This window comes from Belonocnema kinseyi, chromosome 5 (assembly GCF_010883055.1).
Source record: "Belonocnema kinseyi isolate 2016_QV_RU_SX_M_011 chromosome 5, B_treatae_v1, whole genome shotgun sequence".
Classification (NCBI taxonomy): Eukaryota; Metazoa; Arthropoda; class Insecta; order Hymenoptera; family Cynipidae; genus Belonocnema; species Belonocnema kinseyi.
The window spans coordinates 37,023,238-37,028,626 of NC_046661.1; the positions used below are offsets into that span (position 1 = coordinate 37,023,238).

General features: G+C 27.8%; 1 long non-coding RNA gene across 1 annotated transcript; it reads right to left on the reverse strand.

The window, feature by feature from the left end:
• Positions 1–710: 710 nt before the first annotated feature.
• Positions 711–3,608, reverse strand: LOC117173092. The gene is made up of 3 exons (XR_004467103.1): positions 3,510–3,608; positions 3,215–3,297; positions 711–732 (listed from the first exon to the last, which is right to left on the reverse strand). It is a non-coding gene; the product is annotated as an uncharacterized LOC117173092 (long non-coding RNA).
• Between the last annotated feature and the right edge of the window lie 1,781 nt (positions 3,609–5,389).

Sequence of the window (5,389 nt, forward strand, 5' to 3'; positions counted from 1 at the left end):
TATAGTTAACGTGGTAATTTTGAATGGTCCATTCGATAACTTTAAAGGGTCGACTTGATTATATCGAAGTGTCAATATAAATATTTAAGGAAGGAAAATTCGATTATCGTAGCGGGTCGATTCGAAAATCTGAGTAAGCATTCCGATAATAATCTTTAATAAAAAATTACTTATTCGTATGAAAATAGTTGAAAATGTAATTATTGAGAAAAAAGTTATGAATTTAATTTTAACGCTTTTTATACGAATTAGTATTTTTTTAACTGATGATTAGTACAGAAAAAAAACTATTCATGAATTGATAAAAGTCATCGTACTGTGCAATTAGTATAATTTAATATAATAATTGAGATATAGAGTATATACTATTCAACATGGTATTCAAAAACATTACATAAATTATAAATAAAGTAGAAATATAATTGTGATAACTTATATGATAAGTTACTGGGCTGCACTTTACCTAACAGAAAAACATGCAAATGAGCAATCAGAGCTTTCAATTACGAGATACAAGGAACTGTACATAAGTAACAACACATTTTAATCATAATTAATTTAATTAAATTAATTTAATTTGGATCACAAACATTTAAAGCCTTCTTTCAACCTTAATCGAAAAAGTAATGCTAAACGCTCAATACTTAAATACTGAAACTACAATACTTAAACGTTTACAAACTTCTCTTTCCAGCTGATTTTCTTTTTTGTGATCCGTCCCATAAGTATTTCCTAGAAAAACAATAAATAATCTTCAACAAACAAACAACTTTGTCAATAAAACATTATCAATTTTACACAAGATTCTCAAAAAAAAGTTAAAATATCAACAAACAAGAATAATTTTCTACCCCAAGAGACGAATTCTCAACCAAATATATAAATTTTCAACAAAATAGTTGAACTTTAAACCAAAAAGTTTTACTTTTGACAAAAGGAGGTTCACAGAAAGAATAACCAAATTGCAATCTTTACAGTGATTTCAGAGTAAACTCTGCCTGTTACAACTCCATTGAATCTTGTTTTGTTTCGATGTAAAAAATTCACCTTTATCTAATTGAAAATTACCTGCAACAAAAATTCACTCTTGTTGTGTTTGTGTTCGTTTTTCTTTTTTACTAAAAAAAATATTTTTCAACAAAATGCAAGAATTTTGAACTTCTTGAATGCGCAGGATAAAATTTCAACCAAACATGGAATAGTTACAATTTGGGATTGAAAAATAATAATTTTAACAATAAAAAAGGATTTTCCAAAAATTTGTTAAACATTTGAACAAATAGATGAATTATCTACTTAGAACATTAATGTTCTACCAAAAAAGAATTTTTAAGAAAATTAATAATCTTTTAGCAACATTATTTAATTTTCAAGACTAGAAGAGAAATTATCTACAAAAAGTATAATTTCCAACACAAAATATTAGTATTCAACTAAAATGTATACTTTTCAAGCCAAAAAGATCAATTTTCTTCGAAACAGTAGAATTTCTACCATAAAAGTTAATTTAAAATGAAATTTTTGAATTTTCTAATCAAAGATATAAACTTTCAGATAAAAAATATAACTTTTGTACCAAAAATGGAATAGTCTAATTGTTAATTTAAAAGATTAATCTTCAAACAAACATGAAAAGAATTTTCATCAAATTGTTGAATTTTCAACCAAGTAATAAAGTTTTAAGAAAAAAATGAATTTTGAACAAGGTTCCCAATCTGAAAGTCGAACTATCAACAAACAAGGATAATTTTCTACCAAATAGTTTGATTTTCAAAGAAAAGAGTGAAGTTTAGACCATTAAAATTAATGTTCTATAAAAAACACGATTTTTCCACTTATTTAATATACACGATAAAGTTTTAACTAAACATGGAATAGTTACATTGTCCGATAAACTAAATTTTAACAATAAAAACGAATTATTAGAAAAGTTTAATTTTCGGCTAAATATTTTAATTTTCAAGACGAAAGGACGAATTTTCTACAAAGCAGTGGAATTTTTACCTTAAGTATTTAGCCCCCATCCCCCCCCCTCTCCCTCAAATTTGCAACCTACTTTATGGAAAGTACCGCCAGGCCACTTTTTATTCCAGGACTATTAAGCATACTAAAACCACAGAGAATTTGTAACATCCTTAAAATTAAAAAATATTCTTAATAAAGAAAAATAATCTTCTATAAAAAGTTGAATTTTCTACGGCATAGTTGACTTTTTGACCAAAATTCTTAAATTTTAAAGACAAAAAGACGATTTTTGTATATAAAAGAATAGAAATTTTTATCCGAAAATAAGAAAGTTCAAACCAAAGTTTCATTTTTTCCCAAATCATTTTCCCCCAGAGCGAAATTTTAATACAAATGTTTAATTTTCTGCTAAAATTACGAATCACAAAACAAATAAACTTGTAAGAAATTACATAAATTTTGAACCGCATAGTTAAATTTTTAAACTGAAAAGATGAATTTTTAAAGAATAGAAGATTTAAATTTTCATAAAAAAAATTAATTTTAAATTAAGAAAGATGAATCTTTCGCGAAATAGTTGAATTTTTAAGACAAATATAGTCGAATTTTCTAAAATAAATAGTGGAATTTCAAACCCGATAATATGAAGTTTCTATGAAAAAGTGAATTTTCAATTAAATAGTTAAATTGTAGGTTAAAACGTGTAATGTTTTACCTTAAAATTAAAATGTCAACAAAATACATACATTTTTAAACAAATAGTAGAATTTTAAATTGAGAAGATTAATTTTGTGCCCTAAAAGACGAATTTTCAACAAACTAGGTAAATTTTGAATCAAGCAGTTGTGTTTCTAAAATTAAAAGATCATATTTTAATCAGGAATAAAAAAGGTAAATTTTCATTTCGAAGAATTGAGTTTTCATTGTAGACAATTATTAAAAAAAGGGACAAATATGCTACAAGAAATTTGAATTTTCTATCACATATTTGACTTTTCAACCAAACAGTTGAATTTCAAAGAAAAAAAAGACAAATTTCTTATATAAAACAATACAATTTTTAACATAAAAATATAAAATTTTAACAAAATAGTTCAATTCTAGGTTACAAACATAATTTTTTATAAAAAAAAGATAAAATCCAAAAATGAAGATTAATTTTCACCTGAAGACGTAAATTTTCTTATAATCTTTAATAAGGATATAAAGAAATATAAATAAAGTGGATTTGTCCCGGATGATTAATTACCTTTAAATACTCGTATATTGTGTGATGACTCTGTCCCTGCCATGTGTGCCTACACGAATCTCATGGGTCGAATGATGTTAGAACTGAAAAATAAAGATTTGCTTTTAAATTAATAAATACAATCCGAAATTAAGCTAAATACAATAATGCTGGAATTATCATTGATTACTGAAATAATGATAATCTAGTGCAAACTTACATTAACCTCAAAAAGATTAGAATTAATTATCTCAAATGTCACGTTAGTTATGTAAAATATTATCATTACTATTACTTATTTAAAAAAGGTACTTACAAAATAAGATGGTTTAATTAAATCCTCAACAGATGCACGCACTTTACACATGAATACTATAGGGTAAAATCTTTCTTTTCTTGACGGATAACACTACTGCATGGTGGTCAAGTGACCTTTAAATTTTTACGCGCATGATTGACGCGCAAAAATCAAACAATTGACGATGGGCTTAGCTGCTTCGTCTTGGATACGGTAGAAAGACACGGTAGAAAGCTTCTATGCTTTCTGCAAATCTCTACCATGCATGGATGTCGTGCACTTTTTTATCACACATTTTAGCGATTTTAATTATTACCAAGAGCCGTCCGCTTCCACGTCTTCGCAAAAATTTGACCACGCATGTTCCGAAACACGCGTTAACGTAAAATAATCAAAGTGATTTTTTCTGCGCAATCTCGTGGCGCATTGGTAATGTGGATTAAGAAAATCTTTCTTTGGTTCAAAGAAATAATTTGCTTATTTTAAATTACTGACTCTAAAGAAATGATTTGTTTCCTTGTTCCTATAGTAACTTTTTTGAATGAAAAAATGTTGTTTTAAATCAAACAAATCATTTAAACAAATAATTTATTTAAATCAAAGAAATGAAGTGAAGTCATGTATTAAAATCAAATAAATTTTCTTTTAATATAAAAATATCTTATGCTGAATCAAAAGAACCTAGTCAACAAAATTTTTTTTTTTAATGAAGTAAGAACTTTTTTTTGGATGCATGCTTATCCTGCTACGGCCTTTCAACAAAATTCACATCTTAAACAATTTTTGAGAAAAATAAAATTATACTTATCTGACCCGGTTTTAAGCTTAATCAATAATGAGAATTATTTAGGTCTTGGAGAGCCGCGCAGGACCATAACACAAATGTTTATTCCTAAGACATCATTTTAAATCGTTTTTTTAAATTGCACGATAAGATTTATTTTTAATACAAGGTACTTATCGCAGCGACGAAAAGAACTATTAATTAAATAACAAATGTTCAAATTAGGGACCCTTTTTTACAAGAAAAAATCCTCTATTTTCCCCAAAATTGAGCTGATGAACCACTGTAATTCCTGTTGCAATATAAAAAACTGAAGCGAGTTTCTCATTTATATTTATTGTAAACTTACTATATTTCTCCGTTTTAATCGAAAAGTCCGGCGTACTTCTCGAGAATTTCCGTGATAAACACTGTCTTCTTTGAAATCCACTCTCTCGTCTATTCTTGAAAGTCTGTTTGAGTAACATAATAATTTTCTCTTTTTCAGCGCCAACGACCTTATGGCAGTAGTTATGTTGAGAAATTCACAAATGAATTGGTAGTTCTCAGAAATGGCTAATCAAAATTAGGGATTTTTTAAATAATTCAATTGACAATGTACAAATAGTGGTCCGTTGACTAATCATTAGTCAAAACCTTGAAAGTAACTAATTTCTCAGTCAAATTTAGTGTAATGACTGAAATAGTTACATTTTTACTAATTCAGATTTAGCGAGCATGCCAAAAGTTATGTTTCCGCAAGACTCCGGGTAGTTTCAAATTTTAGTATGTCAGTAAAGGCGTAACAATCAGAAAAATGAAAACAACAGGTGCTACTTTCTGCTATTATCGTCATAATGCATATGCATGTGGGGCAGTGATCCCAGATCTGAAACGAGACGTGGTCCAATACTATCACAGGTCTACGTCCGTGTGAATGTAGTAGGAGACGATGTAAATGACTGGGTTGCGCGCGTAACTCATTTCTCCTCTTCTGAATTTGAAAACTTGAAGGTGCAAGATTGCCCGTCGGAACACATCGGCGGTTCTATTTCTATCTCTATCTGCTTTGAAATAAAATGAAGAGATTGAAATTTTAATATTTCCAGATTTCGATGCTGGCGATTTTCATGAT